The sequence below is a fragment of the Suncus etruscus genome, chromosome 4, assembly GCF_024139225.1.
Source record: "Suncus etruscus isolate mSunEtr1 chromosome 4, mSunEtr1.pri.cur, whole genome shotgun sequence".
Lineage (NCBI taxonomy): Eukaryota > Metazoa > Chordata > Mammalia > Eulipotyphla > Soricidae > Suncus > Suncus etruscus.
Window position 1 is genome coordinate 48,529,132 of NC_064851.1, and position 18,834 is coordinate 48,547,965.

Below are 18,834 nucleotides of genomic sequence, written 5' to 3' on the forward strand. Positions count from 1 at the left end.
GGTTTTCATCGATGAGACGATTTCTCAATTTACTCTTGATAAAATTCATGCTTTAAAATGAATGTCCACCTAAATATGTAGACCCGAACAAGAAAGAACAGTAAACGCTAGCTTTTTTAGTTGATTATGAGTCAGGAATACTATTCCAGGTATTAACAATTAACATATCTTCCTTCTCCAGTTCTTTCAAAGCAGACCACTTGTGCTGTGAACTAAATTCACATTTGTGTTTCTCCAATCTTTCTAAATTAGCATAAAAGTAACAGACATTCCATCTCATACCAGTAAAAAGGGCAATTGAAAAACCTTGGAGAGAGGCCGGAGAGATAGCATGGGTAAGGTGTTTGCCTTTCATGCAGAAGTTTATTGGTTCAAATCCCAGCATCCCATATGGTCCCCCGAGCCTGCCAGTAGCGATTTCTGAGTGTGGAGCCAGGAGTAACCCCTGAGGGCTGCCGAGTGTGACCCAAAAACAAAACAAAACAAAACAAAACAAAAAAAGAAGAAAAGAAAAAAAAGAAAAACCTTGGAGAGATGTAGTGAAAATGGAAACCTCATTCACTTTTGGTAAAATTGTTGTCATTCAGACTCTATGGAAAACAGTATGGTAAATTTTCATGAAATTTAAAGTAGAACTCTGATATAACAAATGATTCCATCCCTTGACATCTATACCAAAATGTCAAAAAGATGCATGCAGACCTATGTTCTTTGTAGCCCTGTTTAAAATCACCAATATTAAGAAACAACCTAAGTAGCTAACAACAGATAATGGATGAAAGAATTGTGGTATACACACAATGAAATACTACTCATTTGTAGGAAACAAAATAATCCTATCTTTTACTATAACTTAGGTGGAACTTGGAGATGTCAAGATAAATTATTCAGGGGAAGAAGGAAAATGTTGGATGATCTCACTCATCAGTGGTATATAAAGAAACAAAGAAAGGGAATAGATAGTGATGAATGAAAACAGCAGATCTGAGACCTGGCAACAGAACTAAGGTTATCAAAGGTTGAGAGAAGAATAAGGGTGGTGGGGATACAGAAGTATGGGGAAACAATTCTTACCTTATTGTAAAATGAAAGGGAAAAAGGGTATTTTTTTTAAATTAAAAAAATTTAACTGGCCGGAGTGGTGGCACAAGTGGTAGGGAGTTTGTCTTGCAAGCACTGACCTAGGATGGACCATAGTTCAATCCCCCAGCGTCCCATATGGTCCCCCAAGCCAGAAGTAATTTCTGAGCACATAGCCAGGAGTAACCCCTGAGAGTCACCAGGTGTGGCCCAAAAAGTAAAAAAAAAATTTTTTTTAACCATTTTTATTTAGATACCATGATTAGGTACTTTTTATGCATACTTTTCTTTTTTGTTTTGTTTTGTTTTTTGGGTCTCAACCAGCGGTGCTCCTGGGCTACTCCTGGCTTTGTGCTCAGAAGTCACTCCTGGCAGCGTCAGGGGACTATATGGGATACTGGGATTCAAACCACGTAGGTCCTGGACCAGATGCGTGCAAGGCAAATGCCCTACCACTGTGCTATCTCTCCGACCTTTGTACATTTCTTTATTTTCCACAGTTACAAAGTTGTTCATGTTTGAATTTCAGTCATACAATATACAATTTCATCAGTACATATTTCCACCACCTATTCCCCCATTTTCCTTCCTGCCCCCCTCCATGTCCTCTCCTTCTCCCTTGCCTGCCTCTGTGGCAGACATTTTTCTTCTCTCTCTCTCTCTTTGTGTGTGTGTGTGTCTCTCTCTCTCTCATAAAAGTTAAGTTATTTTAAGAAATATGCACTATGCACTTGTATGACTTTGAAATACTGTTGTACTAGCCAAGAGGTAGACCACCCAAGTACCATATGGATAAAGAAGATGGCAGGTATGCCTATTTTGCCTGAGTTCAATACTTAGCACCGCATTGTACCACCAGCACTCTGGATAGGGACCCTCTGAAAGAAAAAATAAAAATTATAAGGAATGTGTTACACAAACTGAAAGAGAAGGGAATTCAAGTCAAGTATATGAAAAGATGAAATATAGCTAACTGTAATAATATGGATGAAACCAGAGGAGGTAATACTAAGTAAAATAAATCAGGAGAAAGACAAATACCAAATCATCTCACTTTTACATAAAATATAAAGTAAGAAAGCAAAGGGGCAACAGGTCAAATGAAAGTAAACCCTTGGAATCTGACACAGAAGAAAGATTTTATGCAAGAGGAAAGAGGGAGAGAGATAAAGGTTCAAAACAGGGCACGGGATATTGGTATTTTGGTGTTGAATATGATATAGTAACAAGTGTTAGGCCATGTGAAGATGTAAAGATCCTTAAACAGAGATCCTTAGATCAAATTTGTGAGCTTGATTTTTTGTTTGTTTGTTTTGGGGCCATACCCAGTTATGCTGGATTACTTCTGGCTCTGCAATTAAAGCTCACTCCTGGAGGGCTTGGGGCAACATATGGGATGCCCAGGATCAACCCTTAGTAGGCCACAAGCAAAGCAAACACCTTAGATTTTTTTTTAAATAAGTCAACAATGAAATAAATAAAAAGAAAGGGAGTGTGTAATAAGAACTTGTTTTATTTTTATAAAGAGAAGGTAATGGGGAAAAATTGATGAGCAAGTTCTGACTGGAGAGTTATTATATAATAATGAGGATTGCAAGCATTAAGCTCAAGCTAAGATGCCAAGAAAATAATCTTTGTAATTACAAAGTTCAATAGTAGTACGAGTAACTGGACAGATGCTGAAAGTCTCTTTGCAGCAAGATGAGAAGCAAGATGAGGTAGAAACTAGTAAGCATGAGGTTCTTCATTGTGGATTGAGAACGAGCAGCTAGCCATTAGGGCAAGCATTGTCAGAGGTCCCTATGTGAAGCTGGTACTGTGAAAATACCAAAGCACAATTCAAATAACAAAAGAATCGTTAAAATGAGGTTGAGGTATAAAAAGGTGCAGTGTACTAAAATATCAAGAAATGGGTCAAAGTACCAGAGTGATAACACAGCAGGTAGAATGCTTGCCTTGTACCTATTTTAGATCACTCTAAGCAAAAATACCATGAGTATCTGCATGATCCTGTGCTCACAGAGCATGTCTGTACTAAAGGCCAACAGATGTAATGGGGTAAGCCATTAGCAAACGTCTGAATTATCCTTTTGATTACACTTAAATTCCGAAGGCTAATTGACTAAAATGTTTCTCCTCCTTAATTAAAAATATTCATATGTGAAGCCAGATTTGCATTTCATAAGATAGTTTTCATTTCATGATTGAAATCTCATAGTTCATTTACTAATGGTCTCTAATGGCCTATAATCATAAGGTAGACACAATTAAGGGGAGATTTTCAAAGCGTCTGTAAGGGAGGATGCCTGAATTTATGAATTATTCTTCCACTGCTAAGAGTACAGCCAGTGTTCATCTTGAACTACCACACACACACACCACACACACACACACACACACACACACTTTATGTATGTATGTACTTGCCCAAACACACCCATATGAGTAAGAATCCTGGCCTGTTTGCTTTGATATCTTATGAATTTCCTTCTCTAATCTCTCATTCTCTCTCCACAAAAGGTTTGTCCTCTTTTCCTGTTTCAGTCTGGCATCAGTAAAAGTATTCCCCAAAGACGAATACTACCGGTGGAGCCCCAACCAGGATAGCAGTGATATTACCAATAAAATAATTTCTTGTTCAGTATGTTTCAGGCCATGAGTGTTCTCGCCAAAGATATCCAATAAAATGACCATGACCCAAAGTAATAAAACAAAATAATAGACCTAAAGTAAAGAGGACAGAGCACTAAAAACAGGAGAGTTAGTTAGTGCAGGGGGTAAGGTTGCCTTACACACAGCCAATCCTGAGTCAATCCCCAGCACTGCGTATGAATCCCTTAAATTCTGCCAGAAGTGATCCCTAAGAGCATATTCAGGAGTGTTCCAACAACCCAAACAAAAAAAAAAGAAGGAAAAGGAGACAATGAGAAAGGATTACAATATATAAAGACAATTAAACAAAAGAAACAACATAGAATGGGGCCAGAGCAGTGGCACAAGCAGTAGGGCATTTGCATTGCACGTGCTAACCTAGGACAAACTGCGGTTCAATCCCCGGGAGTCCCATATGGTCTCCAAAGCCAGGAGTGATTTCTCAGCACATAGCCAGGAGTAACCCCTGAGCATCACCATATGCTTAAAACAAAACAACAACAACAAAAAGAAACAACAGAGTTGGAAGAATAGAAGTAAATTAAGAGAGAAGAAATGGCAATGCCTGGCTTTGAAAACCCTTCAGCACACACCAAAGTAACCTTCTGGGAATGGTGTTGTTCTGAAACCAGTGTAGAAAGACAGATATAAGATCTTAATAATTTCTTTGTTTTACATATTTTTCCTCTTTCCTTCACTTTCCAACCAGAATTGTACAGGTAATATAAGGCACTTGCTGTGCATGTGGCTTTATGACCAATCCTGGGTCAGTTCTCAGCATAGCTCTGAGCACTACCAAAGGTCACTTTTGAGCACAGAGCCAAAAGATTCTGCTGAGTACCACTTGGTGTGGCCCAACCCTTCCATACTTAGAGTTCCTAAATTGCAAATGCAATCCTTCCTCCCTACCCTACTACAACAAATTCTATCTGCCCTTTCTCCCTCTCTTGTAGCCTCTAGAATCCCCTAATAGCCTATGTATTTTTGCAATTTTATGTATGCCTTTGTTGCACTACAAGATTGTGAATCTCTGTGAATACAGATTTTGACTGTGGCACTTATTACCATAGTCCTAAGGGCTAGACAGAACTTAGAACACAAAACTCAACTTAGTTCATTTTTTTTTAAATTTATATTCAAAGTTACCATTTAAAACTATTATACTAAGTAGACCAAGATCCCGGTTTTGTTTGTTTGTTTTGAGGAGGACACACCTACTGATGCTCAGGTATTACTCCTAATTCTACACTCAGTAATTACTCCTGGCAGCGCTCGGGGGACAATACCGGGTGCTGAGCTCAGTAAACACTGCTACTAAAAAGATGTGGCAGTCCTGAGGCAAAGAAATGCCATCCTCTAGCAAATACTGCTGGTATGCACTACAACCAGTGCATAGGTGCCTCAACTGAAGAGGGTCACCCCCGTGAACATGAGTGTAGTTTGTAACTAAGAGAGTTCAAACCTCACTGACTACAGTAGCCAAGAATGAGAGCATTATAATCTGCTGTGCCACCTCCAGCAAGTACCAGATCCCAAAACGTGTGAGCCATACTCCAACATGTTTGCAAACTTTGGCCATCAGAACAGCATATAAACAACAATGGGGGGTGCCTGCTTTGCCCATGGGGACTGATCCAAGTTCAATTCTCTGACATTACTTATTGTCCCCTGATCCCAACCAGGAGTGATCTCTGAGCACAGAGCCAGGAAAAAGCCCTGAGCAAAGTGGATCTGGCCCCCAAATAAAAACACAAAAATAAGAACAGAAGAAAAAAGAGGGTTGAAAAAGAAAATAACGATACCAGAGATTGCTGTGCATCTGAGAGTAAGAGCTAGTGATGGGGCATTTGCCTTTCACGAAGCTCATTCAGGACAGATGGTGGTTTAAATCCCGGCATCCCATATGGTCCCCCATATCTGCCAGGAGCCATTTCTGAGAGCAGAGCCAGGAGTAACCCGAGTCCCATTGGGTGTGACCCCCCCCCCAAAAAAAAAGTTATTTCTAAAGAGCCTCAAGTAGACAGCACAGAGGATAGGGCATTTACCTTGCATGCAGCTGAACTGGGTTAGACCCTCTCATTCCATATGGTGCCCCAAGCACTGCTAGAAATGATTCCTTAGCTCAGAGCCAGGAGAAACCCCTGAGCATCACAAGGTTTGGCCCCAAAACCAAAAAAGAAAAGTAATTTCTAATCCTATAAAATATATGTAAATAACATAGAACTTTTATTTTTCTTTGGTTTTATTATGATAATTTTATTACTACCATATCCATTTCTCTCATTCTGAACACTCCTCTCTCTGGAAGTTTCAATTTTGTTGTCAATATAATACTTACTATTTTGTTTAATCCATTTATCATTTCCCCCTCATTTGCACACATAGGTTACATTGGTTATATTACTCAGTATGTCTTTCTCTTTCTAGTTCACTGTCTTAGTAACTTGGTGTTTCTTTTATTTTGCTGCAAGTGGCAAAACTTGAGCCTTTTTATAAAAAGCTGAATTCTATTCAATTGCATATACATACATTTTCTTTAACCTATCAGTTACCTATGCTCACTTCTGTTTTCATATCTTAGCTTTTGTAAATAACCTTGTATAGTGTATTGAATGTAACCGTTGGAAATGGTTTTCATATTCTTTGGATAGGCACTCAAGCAAGATTGCTGAATCATACAGTAGTTTTATTTTTAATTTCTTGTAGAAGGGCCTTACTGTTTTCCAAAATGATTGTACCAATTTACCTCCCATGGATAGAGTAAAATAGAACATTTTTCTCCACATTCCTATTGTCCATCACTTGTTAGCAAGCCAGTACATGTTCTCCATTTTTATATAAGCCATTCTCATACAGGTGTGAGACAGTATCTCATTGTGGTTTGGATTTGCATTTCACTAATAAGTGATTGTCATCATCTTTTCATGTGCAGGTAGGCCATCTGTATGACCTCTTGGAAGAAATGTCTATTTAAATCTTCATTCTATTTTTAAAAAATTGGTTTGGATTTTTCAGTTGCTGTTGATTTTAATAAGATTTTTGTATATAAGAACTTGGGATGTTTGTAATGTTGATGGTAAGGCCTAAAAATGCAGAATATACTAATATCTTCTTTCATTCAGTGAACTGTTTGGTCATTCTGATAGTGTTTTAATTTGCTGTATTGAAGTTTTTCTTTGGGGATTTCCCAGTTTTCTTGGGAGTCAAAAAATATTCACAGTGGTACAAGACGACCAATTGAGTGGACCTGCTGGTTAGAGACACAGGACCATCATTGCTAGAAGCCACCAGAGCTCCAACCTACAGTAGTTAGGGGATCATGCAGTGTTCTCCAGCTCTTTGAGCAATCATCTATCCGCTTCTCTGCAAAGCTTAATGCTTGCTTTTGTTTTCATTTTCCTTGCCATTTGGTGAAGTTCTCAAAGACACCTCTAAAACTAATATCATGATACATTTTATCTATGTTATCTTCTACACAAATGATAATTTTCCACCCACATCCAGAACTTTAATCTATTTTAAATTTGGTTTTGTATATGCCATTAGTTTCACTCTTTTGCATATGATTGTCCAGTTTTCCCATTTGTTGAAGAGATTTTTCCTTCTCCATTGTGAGACCATAAGTTCTTTGTCATAGGTGTTGGGTTTATTTTCAGTCATTAATTCTATTCCATTGATATGGTTTCTATTTAAGTGCCAAAATCTAGTTTTCAGTACTATCACATTATAATATAGTTTGATATGGGTAGCATAAAACCTACAATTTTTTCTTTTTTCTCAATTGATTTAAATTCCAGGGTCTTTTATAATTCCATATAAATTAATAATTTTTTGTTCTACCTCCTTAAAAATATCTGTCTTTTAATACACACTTCATTAAACCTTTATACTCCTTTTAGTAATTGTATGAGTTGACTATAATTGTTCTCCACATTAAGAAAATTAAATATGCTCATTTCTTATTCTCTTGATCTGTGTGTAGTTTTCATTACATATGCCTTTCATTATATAGGCTAAATTTCTATCTATATGTTTAATTCTTTCATTCATTATAAACAGATTATTTGTTAAATTTTTGTTCTTTTTGCTGATTGTGTATATGCAGGAATGAAAATTGGGTTTGCATATTGATTTTGAAAACTGGCATATTACTGTATTTTTCTATTGTTTCTTTTAGTCTTTTTGTGGAACTTTTTGGGTTTTCCACAGATATATCATCTGAATTCCTTTCATTTTTGTTTTCTTTCTTTCATAATTGTATTATCTACTTTATTTTTGTATGTTATTTCTATTTAACATTTTAAAAATACCGTATTTGCCGGCATATAAGATGACCCTTCACCCATGAAAAACTTCCTAAAAGTCTTAAAAGTAAGTTACTTCTTAAAAGTAAGAGGGGTGCGGATCACTCATCCCTGAAGCTGGAACAAGTTTCAGCATGTCGTATACCAGCATATAATATGACTCCCGACTTTTAGGAAGTTTTTCATGGGTTGAAGGGTCGTCTTAAACGCTGGCAAATATGGTATTATAACTCATTATTTACTAAGTTATTAATAATTTTTGACATACAATGTTCCAGCACCAATCCCATCATCAGTGTCAATTTTCTTCTACCAGTATACTATTGTGTATACATACCGCATCTTCATAATAGTTCATCTATCATTGGTTTTGTGGCCTGGAGCTAATACCAAGAAGTGGGAGTGCTGGGTTATGTGGAAGCTCAATTCTTAGTTTGCTGAGAACTCTACATATTGTTAATTATAAGAAATGAATCAAATAAAATTCTTTTTTTATATTTTATCTTATTGAAACAATGTGATCAACAGAATCCTTCATAGTTGAATTTGAGTTACACAATGAGTCAGGGCCCTTCCCATTGCCAGTGTCAACCTTCCTTCACAAATGGCCCCGGAATGTATCCTATACCATCACCCTTTGCCCCTGGCCTGCCAATATAGCACGTCCCTTTAAGTTTAGAATGTTAAATTTTAGGTCCCTTGATTATATTATGATTGACTTTGGTTTGGCTATTTAGTTCTATCTTTATTTATTTCCTCACCAAGGCATCTGAGAACACTTGGCCTTTCCTTGATCTTTTCTTCTCAGTTTTATAGAAAAATGTGGGAATATGTGGTAAAATAAAGTAATTGTGTCCCAAGGTTCTATAAAAAAAAGTGGGCACCCAAATTAAAAGATAAGAAATTTTAAAAATTCAATAAAAAAAAGTGGGCACCCAAATTAAAAGATAAGAAATTTTAAAAATTCAATTAACAGGGGCCGGAAAGGTGGCGCTACAGGTTAGGTGTCTGCCTTGCAAGCAGATGGACCGCGGTTCGATCCCCCGGTGTCCCATATGGTTCCCCCAAGCCAGGGGTGATTTCTGAGCACATAGCCAGGAGTAACCCCTGAGCGTCAAACGGGTGTGGCCCAAAAACAAAACAAAAAAAAAATTCAATTAACAAAAAGAAAAAGTGTGTGTGGCAGGTTTTGTTGTTTGTTTGCATAGGCACAGCAAAACATGGGGAAATAGGGACCGGAGAGATAGCATGGAGGTAAGGCGTTTGCCTTTCATACAGTAGGTCATTGGTTCAAATCCTGGCATCCCATATGGTCCCCCGAGCCTGCAAGGAGCGATTTCTGAACTCTGAGCCAGGAGTAACCCCTGAGCTCTGCCAGGTGTGACCCAAAAAACAAACAAACAAACAAAATACATGGGAAATAGAAAAGAAAACCTTTTGGTCTAATAAGAGGGAGATCTTACATTGAAGCATCCTGGCATAAGACCAACTACAGGCTCCAGGAATACTAAGTTGTCTATACCCAAAGTCTTTCTCTGTGGTCACAAGAAAAGTTCTTCACAGTCACAATTGTCATGGTCAGATTTTTGTGGTTGTGCTTGGCGCCTATGTCAAAGTCAGGTGACATATAGTATATTCTAGTTTTAGCTCATCGTTAGGTAGCAATGCAGGGAACAGTTTCCTGAATGCAAGTTATTGCTGTTACCAAGTCACCAGGGTGTCAAATAAACCCATTCTGGAGCAAATCTATGCCAGGCAGCATTAGGGCTGTTGTTGGTAGATGACCGATTTCTGGTGCTGGTGTAGAAAACCAAGCTATTTTCAAAGAGGTGATATGTTCAGGGATGAATGGCCAATCTTCGATCTTCTGAAACCTAAGGTACTATGACAAATGTTCAGAGTTTAAGGCAATATAAAATGTATGTGTTCCTATTCCTATTAGATAAGAACTTGTTTCCACATATAAGATTTCCCCATTTTGACATTATAAAAGGCTGCTGCTTTGCTCCCTGCCTGGATTATTGCTTTCCTGAGTGAGGCAACCAAGACAACACCAGCAAACATAATCTCTTTAGGCCCATCACAAAAGTAGGCTGTCTCTGCACACAAAGGGTGGAGTCAGAAAGCACAACCACAGAGCAAAGCAGAGTGGATGTGCCCATCTTTTAGCCCATGAACACAACCATACCATAGTAAAAATCACACTACAATCATGACAATGGGGAAACAATACAGGACAACAGCATGCATAGAGAATGAAGATGGCAGCTCTGGTGACCTAAAAAGTACCAACCACCTAGTTAGCCTCTCAGATAAGGAGCTTAGTGTAGAAATATGGAGAATGTTCATAGAACTCAAAGAAAGCATATACTGAGCTGAATAGACCACAAAGGTAGAAATCAGAAAACTTCAAATTGAAATAACAGAACTGAAAAAATTGGTACGTGAAATGAAAACATCATTGGAAAATCTCTCTAACCAAGTAACAACAGCCAAATCAGTGAGCTGGAAGATGAGATGCATAACAGCTCCAAAACAAAACAAAACAAAACAAAACAAACAAAAAAAAAACAGAAGAAATTGTAAACATGCCTTAAAGCAAATGATCACACAATGGAAAAATACTCATAAAATGTGAACAAATAAAAATAGAAGTGATTGATAATTTCAACAGAAACTATAAGTATCATTGAAGTCCCAAAGTACCAGGAAGAAAATCCCCAGGAAGAATCAACAGCCAAGGACATCATTACAGAAAAACTTCCAGAGCTAAAGATGGCATGAAACCAAATCCTGAATGCCCAAAGAGTACCAGCTAAAAGAGATCCAAGGAAAAGTATCCCAAGACACATGCTAGTCACAATGATGAATCCCACAGATAAGAATAAAATACTGAAAGCAGCAAGATCAAAAAGGGAAATTACATTCAAAGAAGCTCCTTAAGACTTACAGCAGACCTGTCACAAGAAATCCTCAAGGTCACTAACGAATTCTTTCAAACCTTTCTAGAGGAACTACTACCAGTCCTTTTCATGCTCTTTTATGAACTTGAAAAATCAGAAACACTCCCAAATAGCTTTTATGAAGCTAACATCACCCTAATACCAAAATCAGACAGAGATGCTGCAAGAAAAGAAAACTACAGACCAATAACCCTGATGAACAGAGATGCGATGATCCTCAACAAAATTCTCGCCAATAGGATCCAGAGCCTCTTTAAGAAAGTCATACACCACAACCAAGTACATCCCATTCCAGGAATGCAAGGATAATATAACATATCAAAAATTAAAAACCATATAGTCATATCAATAGATGCAGAGAAAACATTTAATAAGTTCCAACACCCATTCTTAATAAAAAAAATGTCTGACCAAGACAGAAATGGAAGGAACATTTTTCAATTTAGTCAAGGCCATCCACCACAAACCAATGGAAAATATTATTCTCAATGGAGATAAACTAAAAGCCTTTCCTCTAAAATCTGGTACAAGACAAGGCTGCAGGGCCGGAGAGATAGCATGGAGGTAGGACATTTGCCTTGCATGCAGAAGGATGGTGGTTCGAATCCCGGCATCCCATAGGGTCCCCCGAGCCTGCCAGAAGCGATTTCTGAGCGTAGAGCTAAGAGTAACCCCTGAGTGCTGCCGGGTGTGACCCCAAAATAAGACAAGGCTGCCCTCTCTCACCACTCCTATTTAACATAGTGCTGAAAGTTATTGTCATAGCGATTAGGCAAGAAAATAATATCAAGAGCATCTAGATAGGAAAGGAAGAAGTTAAGGTCTCACTGTTTGCAGATGTTATGATACTATATTTAGGAAACCCTAAAGAATCTACCCAAAAGCTTCTAGAAACAATAGATTCATATAGAAAAGTGACAGGCTACAAAATAAACACGAAAAAAATCAATGGCCTTCTTGTACACCAGTTATGATAGAGAAAAATTGGACATTAATAAATTTCATTCACATTAGTTTCACAAAAATTCAAATATCTTGGAGTCAACTTAACTAAAGATGTGAAGGACCTATACAAAGAAAGCTACAAAAGCCTGCTTCAAGAAATAAAAGAGGATACATGGAAATGGAGACACATACCTTGCTCATTGATTAGGAGGATTAACAGCATCAAAATGGCAATATTTCCCTAAGCATTATACAGATTTAATGCAATCCCACTAAGGATACCTGTGACATTCTTCAAAGAAGTGAATCAAACACTCCTGAAATTTATTTGGAATAGTAAACACCTGCTAATAGCTAGAACAATCATTGGAAAAAGGAATGGGAGGCATCATGTTCCCCAACTTTAAATTGTATTAAAAGCTATAGTCATTAATACAGTATGGTATTAAAATAAAGACAGACCATCAGATCAGTGGAATAGACTTGGGTATTCAGAGAATGATCCCCAGACATACAATCAATTAGTCTTTGATAAAGGGGCAATAAATGCAAAATGGAGCAAGGGAAGCCTCTTCAATATGTGATATTGGCACAACTGGTCAGATACTTGCAAAAAAGCAAACCCAGACCTCTGCACAAAGGACAAATCCAGGGCCAGAGAAGTGCAAGTGGTAGGGCATCTGCCTTGCACATGCTAGCCTAGGATAGATCACAGTTTGATTCCCTTGCATCCCATATGGTACCCCAACCAAGGACTGGTTTCTGAGCGCATAGCCAGTGTAACCTCTGAGCATCGCTGGTGTAGCCCAAAAACCAATACATAAACTCATAAATAAATAATAAAAACCAAAGGTCTAATCCAAATGGATTACATCCTTTGATATCAGACCTTCCGAAACCATAAGGTGTATAGAACATCACATAGGCAAAACACTTCATGACATTGAGACTATAGACCTCTTCAAGGAGAAAACAGCATTTTCCAAACAAGAGGAGGCAGAGATAAACAGATGGGACTATATTAATCTGAGAAGCTTCTGCACCTCAAAGGAAATATTGCTTTAAATATAAAAGCCAACTACAGAATGGGAGAAACTATTTACCCAATACCCATCAGATAAGGGGCTAATATCAAAGATATACAAGGCACTGACAGAACTTACAAGAAAAAAATTCTAACCCCGTCAAGAAAGGGGAGAAGAAATGAACAGATACTTCCTCAAAGAAGAAAAACAAATGACCAAAAGGCACATGAAAAAAATGCTCCACATCACTAATCATCAGAAAGATGCAAATCTAAACAATTATGAGGTAACACCTCATACACAGAGACTGGTACACATCACAAAGAACAGGAACAATAAGTGCTGATGCGGATTCCTTGAGAAAGGAACTCTCATTCACTGCTGGTGGGAATGCCATCTAGTCCAGCCTTTCTGGAAAAGAATATAGCAATTCCTCAAAAAACTGGAAATTGAGCTTCCATATGATCCAACTATACCACTTATAGGGATATACCCTAGGAACACAAAAACACAATACAAAATCCCCTACCTCACACCTATATTCATTGTAGTTCTGTTTACAATAGCCAGAATCTGGAAACAACCCAGAGCCCTCCAACAGATGAATGGCTAAATAAACTGTGGTACATATACAGAATGGAATATTATGCAGCCATCAGAAGAGATGAAGTAATTTAATTTTTCTATATATTAATGGACATGGAAACTATCTTCTTGAGTGATCTAAATCATAGGGACAGAGAGAGAAAGAATAGTCTCATTCATTTATTGGTTTTAAGAAAAAAAAGACATTATTGTAATAATGCCCAGATACAATAGAGATGAGGACTCGAAGGACTGGCTCACGATATGTAGCTCACCACAAAGAGTGGTGAGTGCTGTTAGAGAAATAACCACACTTACAACTACCATGACAACGTTAATGAGCGAAAGATGTAGATTGCCGGTCTCGAATACAGGCAGCATGTGTGGGAGGAGCAAGATGCGGGGCATTGGTGGTGGGAATGTTGCACTGGAAGGGGAGTGTTCTTTTTATGACTGAAACCCAACTACAATCATGTTTGTAATTATGGTGTTAAATATATTAAAAAAAAGAAACAAAAAGAAAATCCTGAATTAGTGTGAATTCATATAATGCTTGGCTATGAGGATGTCTAACTTCATGGATTTGCTTCCATGGATTCCTTCTCTATTGATTCTTTTATTTTATTGTTGGTTTTTGGGTCACACCTGGCAGTGCTCAGGGATTACTCCTGGCTCTATGCTCAGAAATCGCCCCTGGCAGGTACAGGGGACCATATGGGATGCCAGGATTCGAACCACCGGCCTTCTGCATGCAAGGCAAACACCTTACTTCCATGCTATCTCTCTGGCCCCTATTGATTCTTTCTTAGGACTCATTCCCTCTCCTCACCAAAATCTTGTCCTTTTCCCATGGGAAAACTCACCTTCATTTTGTTTTTGTAAATTCTAAACAGAGAACCAGGTATATGACTCAAAAGAGTGGAGCACATATGAGAGCCCCACATATTCGATCCTTATACTACATGGTCTCACTAAGGAAAGCCAAACCTACATCCAGTAGTTCTGGGCTTGGAGAGCTATGTGTCGAGCTCTGGGCCTGAAATTTGCTAGACATGTCCTCCACCTTTTAAGCTATCCTCCCAGAACCACTTCATTCCTTTTCATAGTAAATTATGATTACACTATATGACTATACCGTGCTTAAAAGATTTATTAGGCAGACTTTGGAGTTGTTTCTGCTTTTCATAATTATGACTTCACATAAACTAAGCATTTACATATACATTATGTGTATCCATTTTTTATTCCTATATTTAAACTGAGTTTGTGACTCATGATAACTTTACACTTAATTTTTTTTAATTTTTAATTTTAATTATGAGAACAAAGATGCAAAGAAAGAGGACAAGGTAAAATTACAGTGGAAGGACAATCACCCATAAACAGAATTCTCAGTAGTTCCATTGCTGATATATTAACTGAACATTTCAGCCAAAAATTCACTTAATTTTTTGATGAAAGATACAGCAATAGTGTATTTCACACCTGAAAATATACTGACAGTAAATACAACCAACCACCTTAAGAAACATGAGCCCTTGTCCTCTCTCACCACTCCTATTCAACATAGCACTGAAAGTACTTGCTATAGTGATTAGGCAAGAAAAAGATATCAAGGGAATGCAGATAGGAAAGGAAGAAGTCAAGTTCTCACTGTTTGCAGATGACATGATACTCTACCTAGAAAACCCTAAAGTCTCTACGAAAAAGGTTCTAGAAACAATAGACTCATATAGCAAGGTGGCAGGCTACAAAACTAATACACAAAAATCAATGGCCTTTCTATACACCAATAGTAATAAGGAAGAAATGGACATTAAGAAAACAACCCCATTCACAATAGTGCCACACAAACTCAAATATCTTGGAATCAACTTGACTAAAAATGTGAAGGACCTATAAAAAGAAAACTATAAAACTCTGCTGCAAGAAATAAGAGAGGACAGGCGGAAATGAAAGCACATACCCTGCTCATGGATTGGCAGGATTAACATCATTAAAATGGCAATACTCCCCAAAGCATTGTACAGATTTAATGTGATCCCTGTAAAGATACCCATGACATTCTTCAAAGAAGTGGATCAGGCACTTTTGAAATTCGTTTGGAACAATAAACACCCTAGAATAGCTAAAGCAATCATTGGGAAAAAAAAATATGGGAGGAATTACTTTCCCTAACTTTAAACTGTACTACAAAGCAATAGTTATCAAAACAGCATGGTATTGGAATAAAGATAGGCCCTCAGATCAGTGGAGTAGGCTTGAATACTCAGAGAATGTTCCCCAGACATACAATCACCTAATTTTTGATAAAAGAGCAAGAAATCCTAAATGGAGCAAAGAAAGCCTCTTCAACGGGTGGTGTTGGCACGACTGGCTAGCCACTTGCAAAAAATCGAACTTAGACCCCCAGCTAACATCATGTACGAAGGTAAAATCCAAATGGATTAAAGACCTCGATATCAGACCCGAACCATAAGATATATAGAACAACACGTAGGTAAAAAACACTCCAGGACATTGAGACTAAAGGCATCTTTAAAGAGGAAACTGCTCTCTCCAAGCAAGTGAAAGCAGAGATTAACAGATTGGAATATATTAAACTGAGAAGCTTCTGCACCTCAAAAGAAATAGCGCCCAGGATACAAGAGCCCCCCACTAAGTGGGAGAAACTATTCACCCAATACCCATCAGACAAGGGGCTAATCTCCAAAATATACAAGGCATTGACAGAACTTTACAAGAAAAAACATCTAATCCCAACAAAAAATGGGGAGAAGAAATGGACAGACACTTTGACAAAGAAGTGGCCAAAAGACACATGAAAAATGCTCCACATCACTAATCATCAGGGAGATGCAAATCAAAAGAACTATGAGGTACCACCTTACACCCCAGAGATTGGCACACATCACAAAGAATGAGAACAAGCAGTGTTGGCGGGGATGTAGAGAGAAAGGAACTCTTATCCTGATGGGAATGCCATCTAGTTCAACCTTTATGGAAAGCAATATGGAGATTCCTTCAAAAACTGGAAATTGAGCTCCCATACGACCCAGCTATACCATTCCTAGGAATATACCCTAGGAACACAAAAATACAATACAAAAACCCCTTCCTTACACCTATATTCATTGCAGCACTATTTACCATAGCAAGACTCTGGAAACAGTCAAGATACCCTTCAACAGATGAATGGCTAAAGAAACTGTGGTACATATACACAATGGAATATTATGCAGCTGTCAGGAGAGATGAAGTCATGAAATTTTCCTATACATGGATGTACATGGAATCTATTATGCTGAGTGAAATAAGTCAGAGAGAGAGAAAGACACAGAATGGTCTCACTCATCTATGGGTTTTAAGAAAAATGAAAAACATTCTTGCAATATTAACTTTCAGACACAAAAGAGAAAAGAGATGGAAGTTACAGCTCACCTCATGAAGCTCACCACAAACAGGGATGAGTTTAGTTAGAGAAATAACTACATTTTGAACTATCCTAATAATGAGAATGTACAAGGGAAATAGAAAGCCTGTCTAGAGTACAGGTGGTGGTTGGGTGGGGAGGAAGGAGATTTGGGACATTGGTGATGGGAATGTTGCACTGGTGATGGGTGGTGTTCTTTACATGATGAAACCCAAACACAATCATGTATGTAATAAAGTTGTTTAAATAAAAAAAAAAAGAAAGAAAGAAACATGAGCCCTGAGAGTCCAATTCCTCAATAGTAGAGTAACCATGAATTTAGTAACATTCCCACAGATCCCATCACCACCTGTTCATGTGTGTAGCATTAGGGAAAGAGGAATAATTTATCATATTTAAGGTACTTGAATAGAAATTATTATTATACAGATTATAATTAAAAATTGTGAACAAATTGCTAAATTTGTTCTAACTAACATTTTTAATAATTTTTTTTGCTTTATATTGTGGGTCATAACTGACAGTGCTCAAGACTTTCTTCTGGCTTTATATTCAGAGATCATACAATATGAGATGCCAAGAATTCAACCTGGATCGCCACCTGTAAGGCAAGAGCCTTACTTACTATACTATCTCTCCAATCTCAGCACTAACATGTTTAATTGAATACCTGGGACATGGAATATACCTGCTATAAATAGCTACTGATTCTCTTCCAACCTCGAATTCTCAACAGATAACAACCCTAACTAGAGGACCAGAGTAACATCGAAGCAAGTAGGGCTCTTGCCTCGCATCCCATATGGTCCCCTGAGCCCATGAGGAGTGATTCCTGAATGCAGAGCTGAGAGTAACCCCTGAGCATCACTAGGTGTGGCTCAAAACCAAAACAAACCAAAACAATAATAATAACAAAAACAAAATAGCCCTAACCAGAAACTACTAGAAAGAGAATACTGAAATTTTTATTTGAATCTTGTCAAGTTGACATATCAAAAGCCAACAAAGAACAAGCAAGTAACTCTTTTTCGGTCAAGGTTCCATTAAAAACAACAGAATCCACTCTATTAACTTTAAACAAAAATATATTGTAAAAAGAGCTATATAAGGTTTACAGAGTTGGAGATGTGAAAAATAACAGCTTTAAGGAGCAATGCCAGGGTCACAGGGTAAAACTAGTCAGGTCTGCTTTCTCTAACTGTACTTAGACTAAATTACATCTCAATCCTTTATCTACAAGGCAGTCTGGGAAGAGTCCTTTTTCTTTATTTCTCACCTTTGAGATGTTAGACAACTGGAATATCTGTTAGGCACACTTCACCAAAGTAAGATACAAAGTTCTTCAGCCATTAGAGAGGAGAGAGAGAATTCAAAGAGAGCTAGAATTCTTTTTTGTTTGTTTGTTTTTTTGTTTTTTGGGGGGGTCACACCCGGCAACGCTCAGGGGTTACACCTGGCTCTACGCTCAGAAATTGCCACTGGCAGGCACTGGGGACCATATGGGATGCTGGGATTCGAACCACCATCCGTCTGCATGCAAGACAAACACCTTACTTTCATGCTATCTCTCTGGCAAGACAAACACCTTACCTCATGCTATCTCGCCAATCCCGAGAGCTAACAGAATTCTAACAGAGCTAAGATTCAAACAGCAGAGCTAGAATTTAAGCAAATTCTAACTGAATTTGCTAAGGTCCTGAATGGTCTTTTTTGCTTTTTTGCTTTTTAGATTTTGGGTTCCTTCCTTTCCAGAATTTATATAGAATTATATATAAATTCTCTGCTGTTCAAAGTTGCATTTACCTATTTTATCTACTTTCCAATTGTATCATTGACTACAATGATAT